Genomic DNA, 20,491 nt, shown 5'->3' on the forward strand with positions numbered 1-20,491 from the left:
AACGTTGCCGAAGCATTTCAAACAGGAAGAACATGATGCACTATGACTGTTGAAAAGGTCACGTTGGCAGTAATGAAAGCATTAAAGGGGGCTACAGTTCTACCTGTGATCACAGGAATGCCAAAATAATAAGACATAATTTGCATATTTCATTAAAGTGTCCTTCTTAGAAACAGGCAACAGAAACAGGAGGAAAGAGTGTTCCTTTGTCCCAGTCAGGGCTTTGCTTTTCTCTCTATGAACAAATGGTTATCAAAGATACTTAAATATAAATGAAACATACAGCTGAAAAATGAACAGAAGATGATTAACTGAAGATATTGTTGATAGAAAATTGATTTTAAAAAGAATTATTTATAAAGCATGTGAAACTACCAAAGGAAAAGCATTAAAATCTTTTAAACACCAAAGTGTTGTATTTTTAAAATATAAACATAATAAAAACAAAGTATAAAATTAGCGCAAAATATCAACATTCCATTGTCTTCACAGGAGAAATACTTTATCAACATAAAATTAAAACAATTATAGTAGGTCAATTGCCTGACATTTCCGAACACACTTCTTTGGGAAACTGCCCAAAGCACCTGTAACAGCTAGTTACGTTTTGTACCACTTGCTCTCTTATCCCAGTCTCACTTCAGTCACAGCTAATTGGATTTAGGGTCAACACCTGATCTCAAGGATGTTTATTTGTAGTGATGTGACCTAGCAGATAAAAAACAAAATAAAGCCAATCAAATCCAATCATTGGGAATTTATATTGTAAGTAAGAAAAAATTTGCAAATCGGAAGTAGCACAGAGGACAGTGTTAAGATGACAGTCTAATAAGTTACCTTATTTCTAAGGTGGACTTTTTTTAAGGTGGACTTTTTAAAAATCACATTTGACCCTAAATTAAGGCTACATCTTATTAAGAACGAGTTTGCATTGGAATCACCTGCAAGGGTTGATAAGACACATATTACTGGGCCCCACTCCCAATTCCTGATGCAGGACTGTCTTCAGTGGGGCCTGCAAATTTTCATTTCTAACAACGCAGGCAAGAGCACACCTTGAGAAGCCCTGATGTATTTCTTAGTAGCATTTCCAGCCAGGTATGTGAAAACCTGATGCAGGTAAGACCAAGAGAGCACCAAGCATAAAGCATCCTAGATTCAATGAAATACTGTATGAAATTATTTGATGATACCCGCTCAATAATACTTTATTTGTAATTACAATTAAATATGAATAACTCTGAGGCATGTGATCACACCACCCATCTTAGCTTTTATTTTTAAACTGTTACAGTCTAGATTTATCTTTCCTTTATAGCCTCGTTGAACAACTTTGTATTTCTTCATATATTCTCCATATTCATATAATCTCTATATATAGTAATATATGTATAAAGATGTATTAATTGTTTTTCTTATAAAAACTGGGATAATATAAATGTTTTTAAGCATCTTTCTTTTGTCTTTCAGCAATATCTTGTGAAAATCAACCCAAATCACCTGGTAGAATCAAGGTCAAAGTTAATTATATGATGGACCATAATTTAGCCATCGCCTTACTCTAGGAGTCCTGATAGGCTTGGTTATGCTATAGTAACAGTTCCAAAATCTCAGTGGCTTACCCTCTCCAAAAGTTTTCTTTCTTTGGCTATGCTACATGTCCAAAAGAGGAGGGCAAGTGAGTTCTGTTCCCCAGTTACTCGGCTGGCCAGACTGATAAAGCTCTAGGTTGATACAAACTTCCACAGCCGCTACAGGGTAGGAAGGAAGCCTGGTGAGCAGCACATGGACCCAAAGCTTCCCCTAAGGAGGGGCACATCACTTCCACTCACAGCGCCCTGGCTCAGACTAGCTAGGTGACACTCCTAGTTTCAATAGGAACAAAGTTCACTTTTAACCATATTTCTAGAAAGGAATATTTTTAGCAGCTTATGTGACTACCACCCTACTAATGGGCATTCCCTTTGTTTCCATGAGCATGCAACCATGAGCATGTAGTATATTTCCCTGTTTTTATTTTTAATACATTGGTAGTTTTAGCTCTTTGGAATAGATTCCCAGGGATTGCTGGATCAAAGAACCCAGGTATTTTTATAAATATTATCTACTTATTTCCTAAAAGAATGCAAGAATTTATATTTCCTCCAGCAATTTATGAAAATACAATTTTTTCCTGCATCCCCAGCAACAAGAGGTATTATCGCTCTTTTTAATTTTGCAAGTCTTGTGCATATAAATCTGCTTTCATTATTACTTTGATTTGCATTTCCCTGAGCTCTAGTTTAAATGTGAGCATTTTTTTCATGACAGCTGTGCTTATCATTTGTCCATTTTTCCATTGGATTATTAGTTGTCTTTTTTCTATTAATGTTTAAACCTTCTGCATATTACATTGTCATCTGTGTTATAAGTGTATCTTTTCATAATCTATTATTTGTAGACCTTGTTTACATATTTATTATATCAACATTTGTATGTATTTTCTGAGTTTTCAATCTTGGTTAAGAAGCTCCTTCTCGACTCATGATAGTATATACAGTCACACGTTTCTCGCAAGATTTTTTGAAAATTTAAGTAATGAAACTGTGAAACTTATTTCTGTGTATGGCAAAAGATATGAATGTTATATTCTTAAATTCATATTCCTCAAAATAGCCATTTGTGCCAACATTTATTAATTTTTTTTGGCATTAAAATGAATTTCCATCTTTGTCATATTAAATTGCTATAACACTAATATTTATTTCTGAAATTTCAATTTTTTTCTTTAAGTGGTCTCATTACTTCATTAATACCTAATAACTATAAGACACAGTGAAAGCTGGACCCAAAGAAAGTTTATAGACTTAAACACTTTCATTATGAAACAATGAAAAATAAGGATATTAAAACATGTTAGAAATTAGGAACTGAAAAATAACATTTTTTCAAAAAACTAAGGAAGAGGAAATTAAGGAAAATGAAAATTAATGAACTAGAACTTCCTCCATCACACTACCGTACCCTGGCACACGAATCTGGGTTTTTTGAAAAGATAATAAATTAGGTAAACTCTGAGCCTGATCAAGGTAAAAGGAGAAAATGAAAAAAGGAAAATAAAAAGGAAAAAGGAGCCATGTCGCAGATACAGAAGGAGACTTTAACTATGACCACAAATTTGAAACCTTGAAGGAAACAGGTGAAGTCTTAAAGAGTTAGAAGATATCAGAACGGGTTCAAGAAATAGACAACTTGGGGCTTCCCTGGGGGCACAGTGGCTGAGAGTCCGCCTGCTGATGCAGGGGACACGGGTTCGTGCCCCGGTCCGGGAAGATCCCACATGCCGCGGGGCGGCTGGGCCCGTGAGCCATGGCCACTGAGCCTGCGCGTCCGGAGCCTGTGCTCCACAACGGGAGAGGCCACATCAGTGAGAGGCCTGCGTACCGCAAAAAAAGTAAAATAAAATAAAATAAATAAATAAATAAAATAAAATAAAGAAAGAAAATCTGGTACATTGCCTGGATAAATACAAAATGAGAACCTAGAAAAGAAATTTGCGGGAAAATTATTCACAGTTATGACCAAGAACTATAAAATACTTAGGAATAAATTTAAGAAGAAAAGCATATGACCTGAATGAGAAAACTACACAATTCCATCAATGACCATCAAATAAGAGCTGCAGGAATGGAAAACACAGATAATCATGTTCTCAGACGGGAAGGCATAATACTGTAAAAAAGTCAGTTCTCTCCTAATAGTGTACAACTATAATTCAATTTTATATAATACCAGTAGTGTTGTTTTAGACTTAAAATCTCAAAGCTTATATAAAAGGAAAAATGCCTGAGAGAAGCCAGGAAAAGAGGTTTCAGAATGTATGACAATATCACTATAAATAATTTATTTATTTATTTATTTATTTATTTATTTATTTATTTATTTATTTATTTTTGCGGTATGCGGGCCTCTCACTGTTGTGGCCTCTCCCGTTGCGGAGCACAGGCTCCGGATGCGCAGGCCCAGCGGCCGTGGCCCACGGGCCCAGCCGCTCCGCGGCATATGCGATCCTCCCAGACCGGGGCACGAACCCGTATCCCCTGCATCAGCAGGCGGACTCTCAACCACTGCGCCACCAGGGAGGCCCCTATAAATAATTTAATATGGAATCTGGGGAGGAAGATAGAATAAAATGAGTTGTGTTCAGAGAAACAGACTGAAGCAGAGGAAGACAGAAGAGACTACCTGCAAAAGAGACTGTCATACTGAGTGAAGTAATTCAGACAGAGAAAGACAAATATCTTACGATATTGCTTATATGTAGAATCTAAAAAAAAAGGGTACAAATGAACTTACCTGCAAAACAGAAATAGGCTCACAGATATAGGAAACAAACTTATGGTTACCAGTGGGGAAAGAGGGGAGGGACAAACTGGGAGAGTGGGATTGACATATACACACGACTATATATAAAATAAGTAAGTAATAAGGACCTACTGTAGAGCACAGGGAACTCTACTCAATACTCTGTAATGGTCTATATGGGAAAAGAATCTAAAGAAAAGGTGGACCTGTGTATATGTAATATAACTGATTCACTTTGCTGTACCCACCTGAAAGTAACACAATATTGTAAATCAACTATACTCCAATAAAAATTTAAAAAATACATATATGTATTTCAAATCATCACATTATACACTTTAAACTTACACAATGTTAAAAAAAAAGAAAAGAAACACCAACAACACAGAGGGTGAAAGAACGTTGCAAATACCGAAGTGAGCCAGTCATCCAATTGTTCATTGTTGTCACCCCTCTACCTGCTGTTCATTTAGGCTGTGGGTTTTAGAATAAACTGCTGCTGTCATCAGCAGTGTTTGAAGTGCTAATTAGCATATTATAATCACAGTCCTTTAGTTGTTTTTACCCTTAAATCAATAGAGGCTTGTCCATAAATAGGATAACCACAGGGCTCCTGGGGAGAAATTGTTCTCTAGACACAGCACTACTCATGATTTCTCCAAGTTGCCAAGTAACCTACAAAGCCCAGGGTAAGACTAGATTCATGAACTAGAGACTCCATCCCTTATGGGACAGGCAATGGCTGTCAGACTTTTCCTTTCTTTGCCAGGCTTTTTGACAGTGACATCACTGACAAATGTATTCTAGATTTTGCCCAGTTCCGTATACACTCCCTCCACTCCCCCCTTTGCCTGCCGCCTGCCTTTCTCACACATAACTGAAAAGTTTCAGGAGGAAACCATTCTTTTTATTTATTTATTTGTTTGTTTGTTTGTTTGTTTATGGCTGCGTTGGGTCTTTGTTGATGCACGCGGGCTTTCTCTAGTTGCGGCGAGCGGCAGCTACTCTTTGTTGCGGTGTGCAGGCTTCTCATTGCGGTGGCTTCTCGTTGCGGAGCACGGGCTCTAGGTGCATGGGCTCAGTAGTTATGGCTTGCAGGTTCAGTACTTGTGGCTCACGGGCTCTAGAGCACAGGCTCAGTAGTTGTGGTGCACAGGCTTAGTTGCTCCGCGGCATGTGGGATCTTCCCGGACCAGGGATCAAACCCGTGTGCCTTGCATTGACAGGCAGATTCTTAACAACTGCGCCACCAGGAAAGTCCTGGAAACAATTCTTATACTTTGTAAAGAGATGCATTCTGGTATTTTCTGTTTTACTCTTTTTAAAAATGCTCCTTAAAAGCCACTACATTGATATTATCATCAACAGTTTGAATAACACCAAGGTTTTAACCTTATGTGCTTCAAAAGATTTAAACACACAAGAGTAAAATTTTGTCTAGTGACAACTAGATAGATGTATCCTCGTTGCATACATTATGGAAACTAATTTTAAATTCTCAACTTTTGGTTTAAAAAATGTATCACTTATTTGAAGATGATATTGAACTTTGGAATTTGGGGGTATATATTGAGGCAGACTGTTTTCTAATTCATTTTATTATAATTGTTATTGGCATGATCATATTATTTTGGCATGACCAATACATTTTTCAACACTTTTTATTTTTTGAATGGGCAAAATATGCAAGGAATTTAATAAAATGTGAATGACAGGGACTTCCCTGGTGGTGTAGTGGTTAGGAGTCCGCCTGTCGATGCAGGGGACACGGGTTTGATCCCATATGCCGCAGAGCAACTAAGCCTGTGCGCCACAACTACTGAGCCCGTGTGCTGCAACTACTGAAGCCCATGTGCCTAGAGCCCGTGCTCTACAACAAGAGAAGCCACCGCAGTGAGAAGCCCTCACACTGCAAAGAAGAGTAGCCCCCGCTCACGGCAACTAGAGAAAGCCTGCGTGCAGCAAGGAAAACCCAACGCAGCCAAAATAAATAAACAAATAAATAAATGAAGCTTTAAAAAAATGTGAATGACAAACATGAAAAGATTTTCAACCTTATTAGTAATCGGAGAATACAAATTTAAACCACAATGATATTGGCAGATCAGTCTGACATATTTCTGGCAGTAATACAGAAAAAAAGGAATACTTATGTCTTTCTTGTATGAGTATATATTAAAACAACCACTTGGGTAAACAATTTTGCATTTTCTAGGAAACCTGAATATTTACATAATCTAGGAAGCAGCAATTCTGCTCCCAGATTTACACTCTTGAAAAAATTTTATATAAAAATGGACTTGGAAACATGTAAACAATATTTGTAACAGCAATATTCATAATAGCGTAGACAGGGAAAAGCCCAAATGTCCATTGACAGTGGAATGGATAAATAAATTATGGTTCATTCATACAAAGTTATTTTACACAACAGTGAAAATGAATTCCATCCACATGTAACAACATGGGTGAATCTTAAAAACAATATTGTGAGCTGAAAACAAGTATCAGAAGAATTTATAGTGTAAGATACCATTGATTTCATGTTCAAGAACATTCAAGCTAAAAATTATATTGTGTAGGGATGCATACATATGAAAACATATAAAAACATAGAAGTCAGAAAATACTAAACTAGAAATCCAGGTTAGTAGAAGCCTCTTGGGGGGAAAGTGGAAGTTGTGATTGCAGAGGGATACACAAGGTACAGACGTTTATTTTAAAATATCTGAAAGCAAAATTTAAAATTTTGATTGTACCCAGAAATGAGCTTAGACATTTTTCATGAATTTGCTTGAGTTAATTAACTTAGCCTGGTTATCTTCACATTATTAATAAATACGCAAATATAATATATATTTCATCTCAGGAATACATATTATTTCTTTGGAAAGACATAAGTTTTCTCACAGCAATTTTTTAAAAAAGACTCCTATTCAAGAATCATGCCATTTATTTCAATCTGACTCTTCTAAGAGAAAGTAAAAATTCAGAAAACTAAAATAATACTGAAAATGTCTCAGAGTATTTTTTCTTTTTTAAAAGATATAAGCTCTATTTTAAGTATTACAGACTTACAGAAAAAGTACACAGATCATGAATGAATGAATGAATGAATGTATAACTCAAAGAACTATCACCCAGTGAACCCACCTGTGCAACCACCACCCACCCAGGTAAAAAACAGAACATTACCAGCATCGCAGAAGCGTTCCACACGCCTCTTCTTAAACTACCAACCCTTTTTAATGTATCATTTTGAATAACTAATAAGTACAATAGATTAGGTTATTTAGATTATTAGATTATTGTTCAGCAAACATTCACTACCTACACATCCATGTTAAGACCATTCATCCTACCCCACTGATGCTAGACTTGGTCATCTGATCTTCTTCATCTAATGGAACGGGGGCAGAAGGAGCAGTGTGCCAATTCTGAACCTAGGCTTTAGGAAATATAGCAGGTTTCTGACTTCTGAGACAAGGAGAACGTCCCTCCAGGTAGCCACTGTCCTTTCATCTTGACCCCCAGAATGAGACACATAGAACAGACCTGAATATACTAGCAGCCTGAATTAGAATTGTCCCAGGGGACCTACATACATGCCAGAGAGAAAAACGAATGTTTTTTTGTTATATGCCATTAAGATTTTATTGGTTACACAGCAAAGGCTGACTGATATAATAAGCATTTGTTAAACTCAAAAAAGCATAAGTGAATGAACACAGGTTATTACTCTGTGAATCCATTTAAGGCTGTGTTCACTTCAAACTCACGTTTATTATTAACTGTAGGATAATATTTAACTCTGACACATATTTAATTAGATACTCCCTGGTCAGAGGTTACTTTTTTTTTTTATAATAGTTCTATTATTTGATTAGTGAATTTCTTTCTTGTTTTTCCTTTTTTTTAAAAAAAGAAGATGTTGGGGATAGGAGTTTATTAATTAATTTATTTATTTTTGCTGTGTTGGGTCTTCGTTTCTGTGCGTGGGCTTTCTCTAGTTGCAGCAAGCTGGGGCCACTCTTCATCGCGGTGCGCGGGTCTCTCACTATCGCGGCCTCTCTTGTGGAGCACAAGCTCCAGAAGCGCAGGCTCAGTAGTTGTGGCTCACGGGCCTAGTTACTCCGCGGCACGTGGGATCTTCCCAGACCAGGGCTCGAACCCGTGTCCCCTGCATTAGCAAGCAGATTTTCAACCACTGCGCCACCAGGGAAGTCCTCAGAGGTTACTTCATACTTCCTTGATCTGTTTCAAGATACTACTATTTTTAAGGCAAGAAAGCCAGCCACTACCAATCTTTTCATTTGTTTAACAAACATCATAGCAGCAACATGATGTTTAACCATCTGAATTTGAAGGAGAGTTGGTAAAAATAAAAATAAGTATTGTTACAACTCAATAAATATTTAATTATGTGTGTAATAGTGCTTTAAGTTTCAAGTACTATAACGCTTCTCTTCTATAACAAAGTTCTAAAATGTTTTTAAAATATTCATTTCTGAAGGATTTCTACCGTCAAGACTATGGACCAAAGCTCAAGTACATTCAGCTCAGTTCCATTCCACAAACATTTCTTCAGTGCATGCCTTTTATGTCCCAGCCAGCTCTAGATGTCCAAAGACAGGTAGGAGCTCTGTGATCTCACAGACTTGTAAATAAAACATCCTATATTATTAGGAAGTGCGGTAATGTGGAGATCTGCACAGGATATTCCAGTGGACATTAAATTCAACCTGAGGGCTGAAACATATTTATGATATTAACATCTAAATAAGGATCAATAAGTCATTGAAAATGATTAACTTGTAATCAAATTGGGATTAATATGTAAAAATACAATCTTGAAGATTTTAAACACCATTAATTTTTTGGTGTATTCTTCTGGACTATTTATGTAGGCTGTGGAGAACTGGCCTTTCTGAATTGTGTCACTGAACACTTTTAACAAATATATATTTACGGTTTCCTTTCACAAAATTTAATTCAAGCTTGTTTTTATATTTTCTCAAACCTTCTTTAAACTGTACATTTTGTTTTTTAAATTAAATAATATCCATAAATGCAACTGTAATCATTTATTCATAATATGCAACAAAAATAGATAAATCAACTACTTTTCTCATTATATTCCTGGAAGTTGTATAGCTATAGCAGGAAGACTTCTGTAGAATGGGAAAATTTTTAGAAGTTATCTGTTTTATATACATATTTATGGATTTTTTTAACATTCAGATTTCAGCAAAACTGGACCTAAAAGAAACTCCATAACTGACTTATACTAATTTCTAAATTTAATACAAAGCTAATTTCAAATAAATTTTAGCATTGGTTTTATTTTTAAAGATTTACGTTTTTCTTGCTCAAATATATTTCAAACTTTTCTAGCATGTAACAAGTTCAAGATTATATGGGAATGTATTCTTACATTTATTATTGTTTACATGATCTATACTTCGGATTGGTATTATGCTGTTTGCAAACCTTTTAGTTTGCAAAATGCTTTCATTTTTGTATTATCTTATTCAGTCCTTTCCCTGAGGAGGAGGTATCATTATCATTGCTATTTTATTGATGAGTAAATTGAGTCTCAGTAAGATTAACTGTCTTTACAGGTCACAGGCCTGGACCCTGGCTCCTCTTCACGTTATTCACCTCGTGTTAAGTAAGTTTTAATATAAAACTGCACCTCCAGAATGGCCTTCACTCATTAAAAAAAAAAATTTCTACAAGTTGGTTAGGTTACATTTGACCCAATGAAGTCTGGAAAAAAAAAAAAATCGACTCTCCTCTGCCTTTCTTCAAATTACCCCACTCGAGCTGGAGATCACAGGATATGGCAAATTAGATGAAATATTATTTTTAAGACATTTGACAGTTCATTAAAGTGTTTGAGGTGATGATCTTTGGTTAGACTTGTGCTATGGTTTCAGTTTTAATGATAATGCCACTATGACAATTCAGGAAAAACTAGCTGGAAGTTTAAATGAGAGAAAAACTATAGTTACAGAAATTTCCGGGAGCTAGAATGATGAAATGTGTGTTGATCTGGTTAAGGAATTTTTTTTTTAAAGCATCTATTGATAAATGACATTTCAGCTTTACTTTTTGCCCTTTATATAGAAAATATTTCTAAGATATATTAGCCTACTTTCTTTCTAGAGAGTAAGTTCAGGAATGATGTTTCAAACATCATTTAATTTTTTTAAAGAAATGGTCTATGCTTTTATAGTGATTACATTAAGCATTAGTTTTTCCTGATAAAGTATGGGAGATATGGATGTTGATGGTGTCTGAGGATGGGCTAAAATATACCCTAAGGAAAAAAATCATAAGACTATCTTTTCAGGGACCTGCTTATTCTCTGTACTTTATTTCCCTATAAATTCCAGATGATTACCATTAGTGCAAACTTGCTAATAACTAAAGAAATGATCAAAACTTCTTTTAGAAGCTATAATGTAAATATCTCATTTATTCATTAAATAAACACTTGAACACCTACTCATTCCTCTTTTGTAAGAGGGGGATAATGACAGAATTTTCTGTATCAATTAGGGCTCTTTGTTGAAGGCAATAGAAATACACTCTGGCTAACTTATCCAGAAAAAGAATGTACTGGAAGCAAATCATGTAGCTCACAGAATCCCCAGGGGTGGTGAACTCAGTGTGTAAAATGGGCAGGCCTATCACTGTTGGCACTGTCACAGCCAGAACCCGCTCGCCACAATGATCCACACCACTGGGGATTATCTCTGCATCTTTGCATCGCTTCACGCAGATTCCAGGTTTCAGGTGAGGGCATCCAACTGACTTAAGCTGGGTCCCATGCCATGACTACACCCTAGTTGCCAGAGAGTGGGGAGAAGGACCTTGGCCAAACTGTGAAGTGGGCCCTGTTCCCACCAAGACTCAAAATTAAGGCTTCTCCACACATAGGATGGGAGGTCAGAAATGAGGCAGGCGCAAAGCCGGTGCTCATCGTATGACCTCACAGGGCTGTGAAGGTTTAGTGGGATGCGGTGGGTTTAGTGCGGTGCGGTGCTGGCACGCAGGAGGCACTCGATCAGTGTCGGCACTATTATTAGTATTAATCCAATGAGGCGGGCAATGTGCTAATCTCTAGGGATAGAAAAGTAATAGGGCACAATGTCTCATCAAAAAGCTCAACCTTCTGGAGAGCTGTTACAGTGAGAAACAAATATAAAAACATCATGATGATACCAGTTAATAAGTGCTACAGTATAGGTACCTATGAAGTGGGTGCTCTGGAAAACAGGGAGAAGAAAAACCAATTCTGCCCGAGTCAGGACAGAGAAAATAGTCAGACTGGGCTCTGAATATTGGGAGGAGCATCATGAAAGGGCTTGGCGTGTTTGAATTCCTATGAGTAGGGTGGGCTCAGGATTGTGAAGGATTCTGTATACCATCTAAATGAGTTTTAACTGATCTGAAAGTCACCAGGACTTGGTGAAGGGGATGACATAGTCGATGACATAGTCAGATCTGGGGGTGGGGTAACCCTTTAAAGGACGAGAGTGAGCAGAGGCAATGTCAACAGTTCAGACAAGGGAAGATGATGGCCTGTTCTCGGGGAAGATGGAGAGTAAGACAACAGCTTAGAAATAATGTGTGACATAGAATGAACTGCATTCAGTGCCTCCACCACTAGGGGTGAGAAAGGGAAGGAGTCCAGGGTAACTTAAGAGACCACAACTTTTTGAGATGACTGGATGGTAACGCCACGATTGTAATAGACTCGATTGGCAAGGGAATCACTTGAGGCAGCTGGGAGAGGAAAGAGAGTGAGTTCCTGTGTGGGTTTCAGCCTGCCTTACTTTAGGAGTTGGCAACAAAGATGCAAGCTGAAGCTATTAAAATGGGTATCAGCCAGGGAAGGTGGAGAGAGACTTTAAATACCCACGATATTGACTCCTGTAAAAATGAAGGAACCAGATCATGAAATTTTGCATATGATTTCTGAGGGAGCTCTTGGAGCCCCCATCTATGATAGGAGGTCCGTGAATCTCGGTTTAGGAACCCGTGGGCTAGCACAAGGAGACTGGGGAAAGAGTCTTACAAATATTTAGTGGGTGAGAGCAAAGTTGAAAAGCTTACAAACATAAATATGGAATAAATTGTTAAGATGAGTTTTGGCAGCAGATATGATACAGTTATATCCACCATGCTTAATGACATGGATGCAGTTTCCTAGAGTTGTCTATTCTCTTGCTGTTTGTTCATCCATCTATACCATTTATTCAATAACAATAATGGTAGGCACTGTTCAAATGAGATGTGAAAGCCACCATGCTTGGCACTAGGGACACAAAGACAAACGAGTCCCCTACCCTGCCCTCAGGGAGCTTACAGTCCAGGTGGGAGGTACTTGTAAGTACACTAAAATAGAGACAGTGAGATAAGTGTTGGAAGATATACGTGCAACGGGTGCTAAGAGAGAGATGGGAAAGCGCACCAAATCACACCTAAGGTTTGGAATAAGGGGCTTAGGGAAAACTTCTTGGAGGGGACCCATAGGCTTTGTTCTGAAGGATTAATTGGATCTAGCCTGGCGACACTCCAATGTAATAAATAGCATAGCTGTCTGTTCTGGAGAGCAAGCACTTCAGAATGGCTTGAATGTAAAGTACAAGAAATGGAAAACGGCAGTGGGTGGAAGTGAAATTGGACAGGTAAGCAGGGCTAAGACCAGTGGTCTAAAGTGCCAGTGATTCCCAAGAGAGGTAACACTGTGTGAGGAAGCCTGGTTTAGGACAGCTTTATGGAGTTTAGAATGGTAATGAACTGGGGAACAATGAAAAGGCATTCAACTTCAATGAAAAGAAAAAAACAAAAGAGATCTCCACTGTGCTAGCCAAACAAAAACGGCTGAAGGATCATGTAAGACATCTTAAGGAGTTTGGACTTTATACTAAGGATAGTGGAGTGCCACTGTAAGAGTTTAAAGAGAGGAGTACATAATCAGGCTTTCATTTTATAAAATATAAATCTGAAGGTATTGTAGACACTGGATTAGGAGGGGACAAGATTGCAGCCTGGGAAATTGGCTAGGCGGCTATGGCGGTATGCGAGACATGAAATGATGGTGGCCTGAAGCAAGACAGTAGTTGCTATGAACTGGATACATCAGACGGATGGGGAGCTAGAAGCAGAGTCTCAGTAATGAATTGGAAGTGGAGGAGGAAGGAGAGAGAGAGAGAGAAAAAAAAATCACAAGTCGTTGCTCACAATAAGCTGTATGGGCTTCTATTGGTCTGACCAAGCCGTTTAATCTTAAATCCGAAATGAAGTCAAAGCAGTGAATTGAAATCCTCTCCTCGTTCTTATTTTTTTTTTCCGATCCGTTTTGAAATCTAGTTTTATAGACTTAAGATTTACCTCCCGGTAATCTGGAATTACGTTTCTGAGATTGCTGTAAATTATTTCCTTTCTTGCTTTCTCTTCCTCTTTTTTTACTTCCCTACTTTATTCTTAATATTTTATTGTTTTAACTGTCTGCTAAAATACTTCATCATAACTTAGCTTTTCCTCCGAGAGAACTGTGGAACATCTGAATAACTGAAACTTGTCCCCTATCAGAATCTTGTAGATTTCCTGAAGTTTTCCCGTTGCTGCTTGGAATGTTTCCGTGGTAATGTTCTCAGGGTAATTTTCCTGTGTAGGTGCGGCTAGCTTTTTTCAGCGGAGACTTTTAGCATTTCTAGTCAATCACCATTTCATTTTCTTAAGAGAAGCTTCTTTTTGTCGTAAAGGCAGTATATGTTTTCATCATATTTCACTTTCAAATATGACTCACAGGTATGTCCCTTATAAAAACAGTAAAACTTAAATGACAAGAGAAGATCTGGGCTCTAATCAGTATATACGGCGGCGGCGGGAGGGCCGAAGAAATGCCAAATTTCCCGCTCAGACCCGCCCAGCCACCGCCCCCCACCCCCGCTCCCAAAGGCGGAACAGGGAGGTTACTACTCTGCTAGGGCAGCCCAGCCCGGGGCGCCTGCTCCCTCCCTCCGCAACGACGCCGCCTCGCCCCCTGCCCGAACAACATTCCCCCTCCCGGAACGGATTCCCGCGGCGGCCGGTTCACGCTGCCCGCACGCAGTCCACGGGGGTGCGCTGCAGGCGCCGGGAGGAATAACCCCCACGAAGGAGGCCGTTTCGCGGGGGGCCGGAACGACGGCTGTGGGCCAGGCCCGGGACGGCCCCTCCCCGCGCCGCCGCACGCCCTCCCGGTCCCGGAGGCTCGGCGCCGTGGGTCGGCGCGAGGACGGGCGGGGCGGCCCCGCGTCGAGCGCCCCCTCCCGGCGCGCCCGCGCCCCGCCCGCCGGACCGCGGCGCCCCCGCCCCCTCGGGCGCTCCGTAGCCGTGACGTGCGCGCGGCGGGGCTGGGGACTCGGCTGGTTGCCGGCCGGCGGGCGGAGACGGACCCGGGATCTGTCCGAGCAGGAAGCGAGCCGGAGACTGGTCACCGCCGCCGCCCCGTCCCGGTGCTGGTCCGCGTCGTCGCCCTCTCTCCTCGCCCTCCGCATCCACCCCCCCCCCCCGCCCCCGCCTCACCGGCGACAGGTAGCCCCGCCGCCGCGCACCTGCCCTCGCGTCCGCACCGGTGAGTGCCCCGGGACGCCCGCGGTGGGGCGTCGGCGCCGGGGCCCCGCTTCCCGGAGCCTCGCTCCCCCAGCCTGGCCTTGCTTCGGGGCCTCCTCCCGCCGCCCGGGGCAGACGAGCCGGCTTGGTTCATCTCCCGGGGACGCCGCGGGTGAAGCAGGTGATGAGTGGGCCCGGGCGGCGGCGGCTCCCGGTAGCGCAGGGTGGGTCTCATTTCCACAGGACAATGAGAGTCTCCTTTCAAGAGTCAGTTACCAGCAGGATGCCTTCGTGTATCTTCTCTGGCTCCCAGGTAGAAGCTGAGCCCTCAGGTGTCCAGCTCTGACCTGGACGCCCCTGATAGTTTCTCTTTCGTAAACAGGCTTAAAATTCAGTGCAGGAATAGTGCTTTTTGTTCTGGGATGTGAGGATCAACTGCTGTCCCAATTAGTTTAATCTTGTAGGAGCCCAGGTTGGGACTGTATAAAGCCGTATTTTTAGTCTTTAATTGGTCTAGTGCTTAGGGTACGTTAATTTATATATCTGCTACTGAACAAGAGATTTTTACATTTTTTAATTTCCAGAACTCTTTAAAACGATTAAAATGCTCAAACTCTGGGGTAAGAAAATAGTTTGATAGGGTTATTACTAGAACATCCGTGTCAAATATTTCCATACAGCTTTAGAAAACGTGTTACATTTTATCTGGGGTGAAGTTTGTAGTGGAGGAATGCTAAATCCTAATCTACAGATATAAGGAGCTAGGAACACTGCCCCAATTTAATAGGCTGCTGTACATGGTAGATAAAAGTTTTCCTTGTTATGCTCTGGTGGTGTGGATGCAATATAGTTAAATGTCGTCAGGGTTTGAGAGTTTAAAAGATTAATATTCTTAAGATTTAGCTGAGCACTGTTCACACCATAAAATGTGAATCTTGAACTTGGGCTGGTAATGGTCATGGTACAAAGGTTGGCAGCAAAAGGACATTTCTGTACAAATTAACTAAACTTAGATGTCTTGGGTTGTGGTTTGCATTGGAAATTGTTTAGTGAAAAAATTATCTTGGTGTCTTTTACTATTAATTTTAGAAGCACCACAAATTGGTTTATAGCCGGAGCTTGAAACAAAGCAGCCTTTTAAAGTAACTCGTTGACTTTTAAATATCCATCTCATTTAGAGTATTTTCAGTTGTGCAGAATTACTTGCATAGTGATAAACAGAAGTTATTTTAGTCTTATTCAGGTTTGCCTGTTGCATTTGTATGTTCTGTGTGACATGCTGTTTAATTGTTGGCTTTTTAAGTTACATTTTCGTTTTCAAAAACTAATTTTAAAAGGGAGTAATGGAAGTGATAAGCAACTTTAAGAAAAGATTATGATTAAAAACTCACTATGTATGTAATATTTAAAAGTATATATACTATACATATATTCTTCATGAGTGCCTGGAAGCATGGACAAGAAAAATGTAATAAGCTATTGCAATATTTAATGTAAATTCATGCAGGGTCTTAAAAGTATCATAACCCATGAAACTCATCTGAAATGGATTTTTTTCTCTGTTTATGTTTGTGTGATCAAGTTTTAAAATAACAGTGGCCAGGAAATCTGAGAGAAGCTGAAGTCTCTTTTTTCATCCTGTTGTGACCTTGCCTGGAGACTGTGGTGTATTATGTAGCCCATTGTTTAGACAACGGGCTGTCTCAGGGTTCTAAAAATACAACTAAAATTTAAAAAAAATTTGACTATGTGAGGTTTGAATAAATATAAGCACCCCAGACATTAAAAAAAAAAACCTGATTTTCAGTCTGCTGATAATAGAACCTCCATGTCTGTTATGTAAAATGTCAGCTTTATAAAGATGTTTAACCTTTGTGAATTTTTTATTTCTATATATTAAAACATTTTAAGTAAAAGATTGAAAAAAGTATGACAAGTGTAATAAATCTCATACAGTTTAATTTTGATCCTTACAATGAGATATTTGGTAGTAATGTGACTGGCCCTTTAGTAGGATGAGATCATCACCCATTTATTAGGCATCTGCCATAATCAGAACACTAACTGAGGAACTTGATCTGCAAAATAATTTTCAAGGTTGGTGGTCTTGTCCTTTTTACACATGAGGAAATTTAGGCTCAGAGAATTGAATATTTGCTCAAGGTCATGAGGTCATGTAGCTCCAGGGAGAGTCTGGATTCACACCCAAGTCTTCTGACCATAAAACCTCAGTCCTTTCCACCAGAGCAGGTTGCCTTGATCTCAGTGCAATTGGTAGACTATTCTGGTAAACCTGCAGAACTGGTATTGTGTTAAAGAATGTAACTGGTGGTTTGAACAAGGTACAGAGGAGTGACATTAAGAAAGGCCAGGAATGGGGCTCGGAACTAATTTTGAATTCTGTGTCTGTTTCTTCATTCTTAAGTAGACAGCCTTGAGCAGTGATATGATTTTGCTTTATCATTGCTGGGGTCAATTCCAGAATATTATACATATTGTGCACTTTTAATTTTGATGGGCTGTAGGAACTAGAATTAGGCTGTAATGTAACACTGGTTTTCACTGTAGCTAAAGTGAATAATATAATGTACCTTGTTAGGGTAGAACTTAAAAATGAGATAGGTTATTGCCTATAAATGCAGTAGCTGCCTTTTAAATATTACGTAATTAACTGTGTAATACTAAGGGGAACAGTGGTTTTCAGATTATGATTAAACTGTGACCTGTTAGATCAGGACAGTTTTTTTTTTTTTAATGTCCTGTGTTTATTTCAGGAATGTCCCTTGAGCTGTAATAGACCCAGAGAACAAAGTGAGCACACAAAGTCCATCTTTTGTAGCACATGAGGAGTCATTTCAGCAGTAGAATGTAGTTGGGTAAATGAACAGAAAAATGGTAGGAAGGCTGAGTGACTTCTGTTACAGGTGTGTCTTTGTTTTGAACTATTAGGAATGATACTCATATTCAACTGTAAATACAAAACCATCATCCAAGGGCTTAATGTAAATTATTAATGGATGATCTGTATCACATCTGCCTTCGTGTGTGTGTGTGTGTGTGTGTGTGTGTGTGTGTATAGATAATCAAGAACTAACTAAAGTGAAATAAGCTTAATTCTGTTTTTGAGGCATTATATAATGTTCAGAGGAACGAGGATGTTCTACATTTAAAACAGTTATGCTTTTATTTGACAGATTTAGTGGACTGTTAATAATCTTAAAATATAAGTACATGGTTTTCAAAAATAAGCTTTTTTTTCTCATTGAGTAGTGTAAGAATGACATAGTGGTTTGAGAAATGACCACAAGTCCAGCAAAAGTTCGCCCTGTGAGTACTGAAGTATGGGAAGTAAAGCCAGAAGAACGGATCTGGCATCTTTAGAAACCTTGCTAGTGTTGAAGAGAGGGGAAGTCCTTTTCTATTTATAAAGCGTGTCTCTTCCAGTGAAACCAAAATACTGAAGCACGTTCCTTAGGTGATACTCACATGCCTGCTGAGTAATGTGCACAAAGCAAGGTGGTGGTCCTGGCAAAACCACAGTCATCTTTTATGTACCTTACGTCACTTGTTATTTTATTTGAAGGTAACCTGCTGCTTAACCTTTACAAGGTAGGGTATTATATATCACAGAATTTAAAAATGTCGTTATATGTGGATGAGCATCTTTTTCAACAAATATTTATTGATGGTTCATTGTGTTTAAAATATAGCTGTTGGGCCTCCCTGGTGGCGCAGTGGTTGAGAGTCCGCCTGCCGATGCAGGGGATACGGGTTCGTGCCCCGGTCTGGGAGGATCCCATATGCCGCGGAGCGGCTGGGCCCGTGAGCCATGGCCGCTGGGCCTGCGCATCCGGAGCCTGTGCTCCGCAACGGGAGAGGCCACAACAGTGAGAGGCCCGCATACCGCAAAAAAAAAAAAAATAAAAAAATAAATAAATAAATAAAATATAGCTGTTGATGGGAGCTGGTTCTTCCCTGTTCTGGCAGATCTTTGGATCTAGGAAATAGGAGTAGGACAGATGTGAAAAGAAAGAGAAACAGAAACATCCATTTAAAACCTGAAGCTGTTTATGTCAGAAGTTAGCACCCCACATGAATGACACTTCACTCTTTTGGAAATCATTTTATGTACATTTGGTCCTAGAACAACTTGATGAAGTAGATGTGGTAAATCTGTTCTTATTCTGCACATGAGAAAATGGAGACAAAAAAAATAAGTACTTTGTTCAGGGTCACATGTGAGGCTGCTTAGAAGCATCACTGAGAATGGAACTGCTATCTGTGTGTTCCCATAGATCCCTCCCTCCCCCAGATCTCTAACTCCTAGATTTAGTAAGGGTTAACCTCTCAGCAATGACTTATTTCATTTTATGGACTTAATTCAGATGGTTCAGGAAATTCTGAATAGTCAGGATAACTAAAGTGATAATTATTAAATACGTAGTTACACTTTCTTCTTTTTTTTTAATGTAAGGTAGAAGATGAGCATGATGTAGTATTATGGAAGTACTTTAACATTTTTAATAGATGAATGGAGTCGAGGTTGGTAATTAACTTTTCTAGTAGCAGTGTTTAAGGGAAAGCCAACCATTAGTTTTAAAAAAGGAGAAAAGTATTCTAGAGGAATTTTGAAAATAAGTTTTATTATTTGGCACGTTGAAATTGATCTGATTACTATGCTTGCGTTTGTAAAGACTCGCTAACGAGCTGAGGTGCGTCTCTGTGGGTACCTTCATGCCTTCATTCATTTCACAAATATTCGAGTGTCTGTCACGGGCCAGGCACTGTTTTGAGTGCCTACGATAAGGTGATAAAACCAAGTCCTTGTACTGAGTGACATTTTATTGTTGTTTTGAGTTAAGTTAATTATAGACTCATCATCCTAGTATGTGATTAACAGGGCTGACCCTAAAGTTGGGAAATAGTTGTCAAAGTGGTACAATTTGAGGGCTACTAAAAGCCTCATTTGCTCTAAAATATTCCACTCCTGGCCTTTAGTCCACTGAGTTACAGCACTGTTACCAATTGCTTCCTGATAAGTAAGAATATGTTCCATCTTTTATCACAGTTTCAGGAAGTAAGGCTGAGAGAAAGTAAATGGGACCCAGGACTGATAGGTTGGCTTTCGTAAGAGAGTGGGTTGGCAAAGTATAATTTTAGTAGCCGCTGTTGTCTATTGAGCTCTTGCTGTGTGTCAGGTACTATGTCAAGCAAGTACTTTATGTACATTAGCTCAGTTAATCACTATGTCAGACTTCCCTGGTGGTGCAGTGGTTGGGAATCTGCCTGCCAATGCAGGGGACACGGGATCGAGCCCTGGTCCGGGAAGATCCCACATGCCGCGGAGCAACTAAGCCCGTGCGCCACAACTACTGAGCCTGCCCTCTAGAGCCCGCAAGCCACAACTACTGAGCCCCTGTACCACAACTGCTGAAGCCGGCGCACCTAGAACCCGTGCTCCGCAACAAGAGAAGCCACCGCAATGAGAAGCCCGCGTGCAGCAACGAAGAGTAGCCCGCGTGCAGCAACGAAGACC

General features: G+C 39.6%; 1 protein-coding gene across 3 annotated transcripts in view; it reads left to right on the forward strand.

Moving 5' to 3' along the window:
• Positions 1-14,746: 14,746 nt before the first annotated feature.
• Positions 14,747-20,491, forward strand: part of MYO6 (myosin VI) — a 144,685-nt gene continuing 138,940 nt past the window's right edge. For all 3 annotated transcript variants that reach the window (XR_014295118.1, XM_082633765.1, XM_082633766.1), the window contains exon 1: positions 14,747-14,977. The gene's annotated coding sequence lies outside the window, so the exon portion shown is untranslated. The remainder of the gene's footprint in view (positions 14,978-20,491) is intronic.

This window comes from Mesoplodon mirus (assembly GCF_964341445.2).
Source record: "Mesoplodon mirus genome assembly, chromosome: 10".
NCBI classification, from domain to species: domain Eukaryota; kingdom Metazoa; phylum Chordata; class Mammalia; order Artiodactyla; family Ziphiidae; genus Mesoplodon; species Mesoplodon mirus.